Source organism: Oryctolagus cuniculus, chromosome 8 (genome assembly GCF_964237555.1).
Source record: "Oryctolagus cuniculus chromosome 8, mOryCun1.1, whole genome shotgun sequence".
Lineage (NCBI taxonomy): Eukaryota > Metazoa > Chordata > Mammalia > Lagomorpha > Leporidae > Oryctolagus > Oryctolagus cuniculus.
Window position 1 is genome coordinate 33,259,307 of NC_091439.1, and position 12,610 is coordinate 33,271,916.

Below are 12,610 nucleotides of genomic sequence, written 5' to 3' on the forward strand. Positions count from 1 at the left end.
AGTCTCTGGAGAAACATGTTTTGTAATATCCCAGGGAATTCAGAATTCACAGTCATCTTTTACTTGTAATGTATGATTTTCCTGAATAGGAAGCTTGGAAGAACACATTCTGTATTAGATTTAAAAAATTTGTACAACACACCAATAAGCTATTTTACAGCAGTGAGGTCTACCATTTTCTAACAAGATCTTTTCATTTTCCTTGGAAACACAAACTAAATTTTCAGACTTCTTTACAGATGATTGTAGAATATGAATAACTTCTGGTCAGTGGAAGGCAAAAAAAAAAAAAAAAAAAAAACACAAAAATTCCCTTTTCTTCAGATTTGATCTTTCCCTTTCTGGTTCATTTTGGAAAAAGAATAATGCTTGATGATCTAAAATAGTTCCATGTGGCTAATTACTTGATTTTTCACTGTGTCTCTTAATGTTTTTGTCATAATATTTTCTATATGTGAAGAAAATGCTCTGCTAATTTTATTGATAATTCTTTCATTATCAGCAACAGTTTTAAGCAATATGTGTGGGTTATCAGTCTCTGTATCAACAGATGGTATGTTATAACCAAAGCAAGTTGTTTGAGTTCTGTGGAACATTTGCTTTATTACGTGACAAAGTATAAGAATAGCCTGATTCCATAAACCTGGACAGATTTGCACCTAACAGTGCAAAATAGTGGCATAGTTATAGTCAAAGAAGATACATTTGTTATTCATTAGTCAGAGAAAGTCCATTTGATTAAGCTATTATTTGAGCAGATAAATGGCATAAAATAACAAAATATGTAAAGCTGGCTTGACTATTTTGCTTGATTTTGTTAATACTACAAAACTCATTTCTTTGCAGCTCATGCAGTAAGCCAAGAACACCCAGGGAACAGATCCAACTCTCAAGATTTAGATGTGAGGTGTAGCAAAACTCTATCAGCTATATTGTTTGAGGTAAAAAGAGCTGCATTTTATTGGTGTTTCATTTAAGTACTGTTATATACAAGTGTTCCTATTAATTCTTATCATCTGCAATAATGCATCTTTATAAGTATAATTGAATAAAGTGCCACTATCCTTGTATTCCCTGCCTAGTTAATGACTCTAATACTAATTGAAAAACTTTCTCAGTGTCATAATTCCATCAATAAATCCATGTATTTATAGCAATACTATCAGGAGAGTATCTCATTGTTTTGACCTGGTGCCATTTTAGCAATAGGCAATAAAAAGGGGAGGAATAATATCTCCCAGGGAAAACATTACAGCTGCTCACGCACAGATAGTTTTTCAAGTCTCTGGAAGTAGTACCATTACTAAATATTTTACTTCAATTTTGGGGAACTTAATTTATTTTTATTGGTTTATATAATATCTCTTGATAATCACATTATAAGAAAAACTTAAATAGTCCAGGATAACTTTTTATTTTTTTTCATTGATCACCTATTATACAGATTGGGTTTAACTACATATGGAATATGAAAGTACATCTTTAAGAACAATCTTAGCAATTGGTAACCTTAAGCTATTTCTCCAACACAGACTTTTTTAGTTATACTAATATAATTATTAATTTGGGACTTCTTTCTATGCGTTTTGATTAGTTGGGCCAATGATGCATGAAATTTATTTTTTCAAAAATCAGCTCTTCATTTCACTGATTTTTGTATTTTTTGTTTCAATTTTATTTATTTCTTCTTCTCTAATTTTATTTACTTTTTTCTCCTACTAATTTTGAGTATGATTTGTTTTCTTTTTAGTTTTATTTTTTAAATTTTTTATTATCATTATTTTTTTTTGCTTTCAAACTTTTATTAATGAATATAAATTTCCAAAGTACAGCTTATGGATTACAATGGCTTCCCCCCATAACGTCCCTCCCACCCACAACCCTCCCCTTTCCCACTCCCTCTCCCCTTCCATTCACATCAAGATTCATTTTCTATTCTCTTTATATACAGAAGATCAGTTTAGCATACATTAAGTAAAGATTTCAACAGTTTGCTCCCACACAGAAACATAAAGTGAAAAATACTGTTTGAGTACTAGTTATAGCATTAAATCTCAATGTACAGCACACTAAGGACAAAGATCCTACATGAGGAGTAAGTGCACAGTGACTCCTGTTGTTGACTTAACAAATTGACACTCTTGTTTATGGCCTCAGTAATCACCCTAGGCTCTTGTCATGAGCTGCCAAGGCTATGGAAGCCCCCTGAGTTCACTGACTCTGATCATATTTAGACAAGGCCATGGTCAAAGTGGAAGTTCTCTCCTCCCTTCAGAGAAAGGTACCTCCTTTTTTGATGACCCATTCTTTCCACTGGGATCTCACTCACAGAGATCTTTCATTTAGGTTTTTTTTTTTTTTTTTTTTTCCCCAGAGTGTCTTGGCTTTCCATGCCTGAAATAGTCTCATGGGATTTTCAGCCAGATCCGCATGCCTTAAGGGCTGATTCTGAGGCCAGAGTGCTGTTTAGGACATCTGCCATTCTATGGGTCTGCTGTGTATCTCACTTCCCATGTTGGATCATTCTCTCCCTTTTTGATTCTATCAGCTAGTATTTGCAGACACCATTCTTGTTTCTCTGATCCCTTTGGTTCTTAGTCCTATCATTATGATCAATTGTGAACAGAAATTGATCACTGGGACTAGTGAGATGGCATTGGTACATGCCACCTCGATGGGATTGAATTCGAACCCCCTGGTATGTTTCTAACTCTACCATTTGAGGTAAGTCAGCTTGAGCATGTCCTGAATTGCACATCTCTTCCCTCTCTTATTCCCACTCTTATATTTAACAGCAAATACTTTTCAGTTAAGTTTCAGCACTTAAGAAGAATTGTGTATTGATTACAGTATTCAACCAAAGGTATTAAGTAGAACAAACAAAAAAAATACTAAGAGGGATAACATATCAAGTTGCTCATCAACAGTCAGGGTGAGGGCTGATCAAGTCACCGTTTCTCCTAGTGTTCATTTCACTTTAACAGGTTTCCTTTTTGGTGCTCAGTTAGTTGTCACCTATCAAGGAGAACAAGTGGTATTTGTCCCTTTGGGATTGGCTTATTTCACTCAGCATAATGTTTTCCAAATTCCTAACAGGGATCACTTTTCAGTTAAAATTTAAACACCTAAGAATAATTGTGTTAATTACAGAGTTCAACCAATGGTACTAGAACAAAAAAAATACTAAATGGATAAAGTATTACATTGTACATCAACCATCAGGACAAGAGCTGATCAAGTCACTGTTTCTCATAGTGTCCATTTCACTTCAACAAGTTTCCCCCTTGGTGCTCAGTTAGTAATCGCCGATCAGGGAGAACATATGATATTTGTCCCTTTGGGACTGGTTCAATTCACTCAGCATGATGTTTTCCAAATTCCTCCATCTTGTTGCAAATGACTGGGTTTCATTGTTTTTGACTGCTGTATAGTATTCTATAGAGTACATGTCCCATAATTTCTTTATCCAGTCTACTGTTGATGAGCATTTGGGTTGGTTCCAGGTCTTAGCTATTGTGAATTGAGCTGCAATAAACATTAATGTGCAGACAGCTTGTTTGTTTGCCAATTTCATTTCCTTTGGGTAAATTCCAAGGAGTGGGATGGCTGGGTTGAATGGTAGGGTTATATTCAGGTTTCTGAGGAATCTCCAGACTGACTTCCATTGTGGCTTAACCAATTTGCATTCCCACCAACAGTGGGTTAGTGTCCCTTTTTCCCCACATCCTCTCCAGCATCTATTGTTGGTAGATTTCTGAATGTGAGCCATTCTAACCGGGGTGAGGTGAAAGCTCATTGTGGTTTTGATTTGCATTTCCCTGATTGCTAGTGATCTTGAACATTTTTTCATGTGTCTGTTGGCCATTTGGATTTCCTCGTTTGAAAAATGTCTATTGAGGTCCTTGGCCCATCTCTTAAGTGGGTTGTTTGCTTTGTTTTTGTGGAGTTTCTTGATCTCTTTGTAGATTCTGGTTGTCAACCCTTTATCAGTTGCATAGTTTGCAAATATTTTTTCCCATTCTGTCGGTTGTCTCTTCACTCTCCTGACTGTTTCTTTTGCAGTACAGAAACTTCTCAATTTGATGCAATCCCAATAGTTGATTTTGGCTCTGACTGCCTGTGCTTCTGGGGTGTTTTCCAAGAAGTCATTGCCGGTACCTATATCTTGCAGGGTTTTTCCAATGCTCTCTAATAATCTGATGGTGTCAGGTCATAGATTTAAGTCTTTAATCCATGTTGAGTTGATTTTTGTGTAAGGTGAAAGGTAGGGGTCTTGCTTCATGATTCTGCACATGGAAATCCAATTTCCCCAGCACCATTTATTGAATAGACTGTCCTTACTCCAGGGATTGGTTTCGGATCCTTGATCTAATATGAGTTGGCTGTAGATGTTTTGGTTGATTTCTGGTGTTTCAATTCTGTTCCATTGGTCTATCCATCTGTTTCTGTACCAGTACCATGCTGTTTTGATAATAACTGCCCTGTAGTATGTCCTGAAATCTGGTATTGTGATGCCTCTGGCTTTGTTTTTGTTGTACAAGATTGCTTTAGCTATTCGAGGTCTCCTCTGTCTCCATATCAAGAAATTGGAAAGGCACCTAATAGATGAGCTTTCAATTCACCTCAAGGATCTAGAAAACCTACAGCAAACCAGACCCAAATCTAGTAGGAGAAGAGAAATAATTAAAATCAGAGAAGAAATCAACAGGATTGAATCCAAAAAAACCTTACAAAAAATCAGGCAAACGAGGAGCTGGTTTTTTGAGTATGATTTGTTTTTTTATAGGTTATTTGGATGCATTGATTTCTAATTTAATTGATGCCTTTCCAAATTCTTGATGTAGGAGCTAATTGCTATAAACTTCCCTCTTCACACTGCTTTTTCTTTATTGGATAAGTTTGATATGTTACACTATCATCCCCAATTGTTTCCAGAAATTTTGTAGTCCTTTTAATTTCTTCTGTGACTCACTGTTCATTCAAGAGCATGTTGTTCAGTCCTCCATGTGTTTTTATATTTTCTAAAGGTTCTTAAGTTGTTAATTTCCAGCTTCTGATGTTATTGTCAGAAAACATAGATGGTATGATTTCAATTTTTTGAATTTTCTGAGTCGTGCTTTATGGTCTTTCCTAGAGAAAAGTCTGTGCACTGATGAAAGAATCTGTGTTCTGCAACTGTGAAAAGTTCTGTGATATTGGTAAGGCCCATTTGGTCCATAGTGTAAATTAGCTCTGTTGTTTCTTTGTTGATTTTCTATCAAGATATCTGCCCATTGATTAAAGTGGAGTGATAAAGGAAAGTGGAGTAATGAAGTTCCCATTACTATTGTTTTGGAGACTCTCTCCCTTCAGATCCATTAAAATTTATTTTAAATAGTGAGATGCCATTGCATTGGGTGATTTTCATTGGTCATAGTAACATCTTGCTGTTATAGTGATACATTAATAATTATGTAATGGATCTCCCTCTCTTTCTCTAAATTAGGAAAGTTTTCTGTTATTATTTCACTGTATAGACCTTCTCATCCATTCTCTTTCCATGCCTTCAAGAAATCCTAAGACCTGTATGTTGTGTCATTTGACAATAACCCATAAATATCAACATCATTTTTAATTTTCTTATTTCTTTTTCCTCTCCTCCTTCTCTTTTCTTCTCCTCCTCTTCCTCCTCCTCTTCTTCTTCCTATTCCTCTTCCTCTTCCTCATCATCTAACTGAATAATTTCAAAGCTTTGCCTGTAGCTTGATTATTCTTTCTTCTGTCTCACCAAGTCTTTCATTAGGCTTTCCACAGCATTTTTCATTTGACATACTGAAATCTTCATTTCTATTATTTTCTTTTGTTTCTCTTCAAAATCTCAATCTCTCAAGAAATGTTTTCTTCCATGTCACATATGTATTTTTTTAACTCATGAGTTTACTTCTCATTACTTCTGTGTAATCCTATGATAATTCTTTTGGATTCTTTTTCAAGCATTTCATCGCATTCTTCATCTTCATATTCTTTTTTTAAAGATTATTTTGTTTATTTGAAAGACAGAGTTATAGGGAGAAGTAGAGACAGAGCAAGAGAGAGGTCTTCCATCTGCTGATACACTTCTGCGATGGCCACAGTGGTTGGAGTTGGGCCAATCCAAAGCCAAGAGCCAGCAGCTTCTTCCAGGTCTCCACATGGGTGCAGGGGCCTAAGGAATTAGGCCTTTTTCTCTTGCTTTCCCAGGCACATTAGCAGGGAGCTAGATCAGAACTGGAGCAGCTGGTATTCGAACAGGCACCCACAAAGGATACCGGTGCTGGGCTCCATCTTCATATTCTAACATTTAAATTTTGTTGTGTTCTTTTAGGGGAGTCATAATGTCTCCCTTGTTCTTTCTTCTTGTATTTCTGGGTTTACTTTTAGGCATTTGTGGAAATTATTGTTGCTTTCCTCCTCTGATGGATTTTATCTCTGAACTAGGCCTGTATTGCTTAGTGGAGTGTCTGCTGTTTCAGTGAATACCCAGAGGTACATTCTGGGTGTGGCCAGGGAGCTCTGGATGGTACTCAAGTATCAGGTTAGCATATAGGGTGACACTCAAGTTGGGCATAGTAGATTTTCTCTATTGTCTACAGGGGAAAGGATATGACCACATCTATTAGTGTAATCACAATCTCTTTTGCTCTCCTCCAAAGAGATCAATTACCAGGGTTAGCCCACAATGTGTACAATCCCCTCCATGCTGGCACATGAACTGCACAAATAATCTGTGATCCTCAATGTGAGCAAATAAACTTCTGCAATGACAGACTCCAGGCCATCAGGGAGCACTGAACTTCTAACTCCAGACACAGTGATTTCCCAGAGAACCAGCTACATGCCACACCCTATCATGCAGTTATAGAATTCCCAGAGTTACACTGCACAAGGCTCACACAGTCATGGGGTGAAGAGGATCCATGTAGCTTTGCAACCCTACCCTGTCCACAGAGAGCACAGAGACATTCCCAGAGCCAGTTGTCTCTGGGTGCTCCCCTTGGAAGCTTCAGCCCTGGAGCCTGTACTATGTTGAGAGGATGGAGTCAACTCATGGTCCTACATGGCTGTGCATTCCCTGTCAACCCTCCAAGCCAGACTCCAAGTCCGTGGGAGGATGGCTTTTTCCTTCTGGTGAAATTCCCTGGTCATAAGCATGCACAAGAGCCACTGTAGCTCCAACTTCAGTCAAAATGGAGCCTTCTCCCCTCCAGGTGCCTTGTGGGTGAGTGGAGGGAAAGTAATATGCTTTTTATTCTCCAGATTATGTGGTTACCCTGCCCCTGCTATGGCTCTAGGCCAGACTCAGTGACAGGGTGGTCCTCTAGCCTCTCCCCCAGGCAATATCACAACAGACAAGGACTGCTGCCTTCTGCTCGCACCTTCCTCTCCAAAGCTCACATCTCTACCAGCTCCTGGCAGTGGGGGTCCTGTGTGGTGTCTGTGCTTGTTGCAGAGTGTCTGTACCTTCCACAATGCTGCATGGCATTCCTGTTCCTTCTGTATAATTCTCACTGCAAACCACTCTCCCCTGAGAATGCACTTCCTCTGCTTTCCTTCTACTACTTTCCCCTGTTCAAAAGCAGTGCATCTCTTTCCTATGCAGCCATCTTCTGATCTCAGTATTTAAGTGTGAATCCAAGTAGGGCAGAGAGAGCTCATCTTTCAGAATTGGTAGTTTAAGTTTGACATTTTAGCTGTTTCCACTTTTATGTGGAGCACACAAACTTCCTTGCACAGTGAAGTCAGCACTGTGGAATACATAGGATTCTATTTTGGGGCTGAATCTCTTATTATAGCCAAAAACAGGATAGGAGTAATAACTACATTTAGTGTTCAGAGTGTGTATTTGATGCCAAAGAGTGTGTTACATGGTGGTGATTAAGTAGTGGCCAAAATTGATACGTGCCCCTGTTTTCATGGAGACTTGCCAAGAACAGAATGGAAAGGCAGACAGTTGGGCAGTCATTAAATAATTACACAGTGATCACTCACTAACCATTGTGTTTAAACTTAGTAACTACTAAATTAGGATAAAATAAAACAAAATAAAAACAGATATTTGTGTTAGAAAATAATAGAGAATCTTTACCTAGCCTAAACCATAACAATATGCTCCTGGGGAAGTAACTATGTGTTGAGGTTTGATAGATTATTGAGTTTCAAAAGGAAAATGTAGTGGTCAGAAAAAGTTAGCATTTCAGGTAAAAGAAGACTATGGTCAATGCTAATAAAACAGGAAAATGTTTGACATTTGAAAACTGGAAAAGGGCTGACATGTCTGAGTCTTTATGAGTAAAAGGGACACTGGCAGAAAATTGCCCTGGAGTCAGTCAACGAACAAATAATACAGTATTTATAAGTCAACGAAGGATATTATTTTACTCTGAGTACAGAAGAAAGGATCTTCCATGGTTTAATCAGGATATGATCTGATCAGCCTCTCCTAGGTTCAAAAAGATGATGCTGACTGATGAAACAATAAAAGGGTTACTTTGTTTCAAGAAGAGGGTATTACAAAGCCATAACAGTGAGTCACACAAACAGCTGGCTGCAGTTTTGATGTGTACAGCCAAAGTGATGGATAATTGTGAGATGTTTTGTGTGGTGAAAGTGAACAAAATTCTGATGGAAGAAGAAATTGGGGATTATTGATAACTAGAAAGGGTCTGGCAGACTGAGGGAAATAAGATAATAAAGATTACTCATACTTCTCTGCTTAAAATTGTTTCTTGAGTTTCATTGCCTTAGCAAAGCATTGTGCTGGTGGTTGAAAGACTAGGTGCTCTAATTATGATTCCGTATATTTTCAAATTCCAGCTCCATTCCTTAGGAGACATTCAGTCTGAAACACTTTATCCTTGCCCGGATTCTGACTCTATAAATGGTGACCTTAAGTGTATGTATCTCACAGTATTATGTATTAAAGACAATGTGAAAACAAATATTTATACTTTTGACATCTGGTACAAAATAAAGGTTAGTTATGAAATTAAACTTCACAGATTTGGCCTACAAGCCCCTGCTGATCCCTGCTTAGCTTTCCGTGATTGTCTTGCAGCTCTCTCTCCCTTACATCTAATGTTCCAAGGATGCCAGACACCTTTCATCTTTCTGGCATACCATAATCACTTCTGCTGCAGCACCTGCTTTGCAGGATGCTAGCAATAAATTCTCTTCTGCTCCTGCCCTTCACCTAGTTAATATTTACTCATCCTTCAGGTCTCAGCTCAAATGTCAGTTTCCTCAGAGGAAATATCTTCTACCAGCCTGCAAATTTATGAAGCCATAGGATACAATGCTTACCAAACAATCTCTCACAGCACCTAGTACAATATTGGCAACATCATAAAATTCAACAGGTGTTTATTGGATGAATTAATTGCTAGTTATCAAATAAAAAAGTGGAAAAGAATTATGTTGGCAATGAAGTCTATGAGTCAGTTGTGGATATGCTAAGCCATTTAAATATTTTTTTTTCATTCTAAAATCATGTTTATTAATTACAGGAAAAGATTAAGAGTAAAGACTCCTAGACTTTCTCTGAGCCATTGAATATAAATGTTCTCACATAACACATAACTTTTAATATTATTAAGTTCTCATGTAGTAAGGCAGAAACCTTTGAAAAGCAAATTCAAGAGAGTTGAGGCAAATGTTTGGAGGTAATCACTATTAGCTCAATTGTTTGTCACCTCTATTAATAGAGGAGCATTTTTGGTTATGTGATGGTAAGTATTCCCTACGTGAGCAAACATTTAATTCAGAATAGTTTAGAATTAATCATCAAATAGCCTAAATGTTCCAAATTTTTAAAATTTATATTTTGTATTGTTCATATGCTATTTGATGTGCTTCCATTATTTAATAGAGTGTAATATGTGAGGTGTTTCTGTTTGAAAGCGGTATAATGCATTCTTGCAAAAGCTCATGCTCTCTTCAAAATCATCTTCTAGTCCCCTCCCTCCCCAGCCTTCCCCTCCAGCAGACGTGGCAGCGCCTCTGTCTCGCTTTTTCTTATTTTTCCCCCCTTTCCCCTTCCTTTTTTTTTTTTTTCTCCCTTTTTCTCCCCTTCCCCCCTTTCACCATTTCCGCTCGGAGGCGCTTCCCCCGGGCAGGGGCAGAGCCGGTCGGTCTCACCCCCCCGCCTCTCCCCCGGCCACCACCGCCCTATGGCGAGAGGGAGCCTCCTCCTCACCCGGGCACCACCGGCGGCAGTTGGAGGAGCGGGGCCGGTGGCGGCGGCCTCTCGACCAGGGTCACCATGGAACTAACTCACTGAGCGCCTGGCCGGCCGCAGGCGTGTATCCCGCCCGAGTGCCTGCGCCCTCCGTGACCCGCACCCCCTCTTCTCCCTCCTCATCAGCGGGCTCGGTGTCCCGCGCACCCCGACGTTGCGCGCTGAGGAAAATGAGGCGGTGACGGGGCCCCCGGATGACCCCGCGTCACCCCTGTGAGGCCTACAGCTCTGCTGGGGTGGAGGAGGAGGAGGAGGAGGAAGAGGAGGAGAAGGTAGCTACATCAAGCTGGGTGGCAGGCAGCTCCAAAGGATATCATGAAGTTTCCAGGACCCTTGGAAAACCAGAGATTGTCTTTCCTATTGGAAAAGGCAATCTCTAGGGAAGCCCAGATGTGGAAGGTGACTGTGCCGAAATTCCCTACAGATCAGAATGTTTCTCCATCCCAGAGAGATGAAGTAATTCAGTGGCTGGCCAAACTCAAGTACCAGTTCGATCTTTACCCAGAAACGTTTGCTCTGGCTAGCAGTCTTTTGGACAGTTTTTTAGCTACTGTAAAAGCCCACCCGAAATATTTGAGTTGTATTGCCATCAGTTGTTTTTTCCTAGCTGCTAAGACTGTTGAGGAAGATGAGAGAATTCAGTACTGAAGGTATTGTCAAGAGATAGTTTCTGTGGATGTTCCTCATCTGAAATTTTGAGAATGCAGAGAATTATTCTGGATAAGTTGAATTGGGATCTTCACACAGCCACACCGTTGGCTTTTCTTCACATTTTTCATGCCATTGCAGTGTCAACTAGGCCACAGTTACTGTTCAGTTTGCCCAAATTGAGCCCATCTCAACATCTGGCAGTCCTCACCAAGCAACCGCTTCACTGTATGGCCTGCAGCCACCTTCTGCAGTTCAAAGGATCCATGCTTGCTCTGGCCATAGTTAGTTTGGAAATGGAGAAACTCATTCCTGATTGGCTTCCTCTTACACTTGAACTGCATCAGAAAGCACAGATGGAGAGCTCCCAGCTGATCCACTGTCGGGAGCTTGTGGCACACCACCTTTCTACTCTGGAGTCTTCCCTGCCTCTAAATTCCGTTTATGTCTACCGTCCCCTCAAGCACACCCTGGTGACCTGTGACAAAGGAGTGTTCAGATTACATCCCTCCTCTGTCCCGGGCCCAGATTCCTCCACGGACAACAGCAAGCCAGAAGTGCCAGTCAGAGGTACAGCAGCTTTCTACCATCATCTCCCAGCTGCCCTTGGGTGCAAGCATACCTCTGCTAAACGCAAAGTAGAGGAAATGAAAGTGGATGACTTCTACGATGGAATCAAACGGCTCTATAATGAAGATAATGCTTCAGAAAACGTGGGTTCTGTGTGTGGCATTGATTTATCAAGACAAGAGGGACATGATTCCCCTTGTCCACCTTTGCAGCCTGTTTCTGTCATGTAGTTTGAATGGGTGTTACCTTCAAGTACAAACTAAGGTAGACCACTCTAGAAATGAGAACACGGAAAAATCAGGAAAGGCTATAGAAAGATATATACCTTATCAGGCTGATCTGAAGTGAGCCAGAAACAAATGCCCCCATTTAGTTATGTGGCTAACTGTAATTCAGTACTTCACATAAAGACAGCTATATCGAGATAGATACATATATCTATCTACTTCAGAAATATCCAAATTTTTTTAAAAAGTAAAAAATCCCCTTGTAGTCTGTAAGTTCTGCTCTTCTGCTAAAATGTAGCTTGCCCTGTGTCAAAAATTTTCTTTAAATTTTAGAATCCATAGCTTGCAAATCCTATCCCGAGCATCCAAACCAAATTTTCCTGTTGCTTTTGCCTGCTTCTCCATTGAATAATGAATTTTATGCATGTTGATCTATACCCCAATATCCACCGAAAGCCCCCCCCCCAAATTTTTAAAACAATTATTTCAGCTTAATCGCCATGTTTAATCCTGATTCAAATTCTAGCTAGTTTGAGAAAGGTACTGTGGAATTGTCCTATGTGAAGTAAGAAGTGGTAATAGGAAAATTGTTCACAATACCACTTCGCTTATTTCAGTTTCTATTGTTTGAAAGCAAAATCACTGTCTTTGAGATGCTTTTTAAAGTGGCACATATTAGGTCACCCATAGATTTGCTGAAAGCATTTTTGATATGCGTATATAAAAGAATTTGTGATAAAGTTAATATATCAAGGTGCTCACCAAAGAAATATGTAACAACTAAAATTAGGTTTTTGTAACTGATGCGTTTCCACTCATTTATAATCAGTAGAAGAATGTCTAGATGTTGGGCAGCTCTATGATTTGAGTGTAACATATACTAACTAAATTCAGTACCCTAGTTTTAGTTCTG

At 39.2% G+C, this 12,610-nt stretch overlaps 1 pseudogene; it reads left to right on the forward strand.

Moving 5' to 3' along the window:
* The first annotated feature begins 10,431 nt into the window (after positions 1-10,431).
* Positions 10,432-11,846, forward strand: LOC100339580 (cyclin-I-like; annotated as a pseudogene).
* Positions 11,847-12,610: the final 764 nt, after the last annotated feature.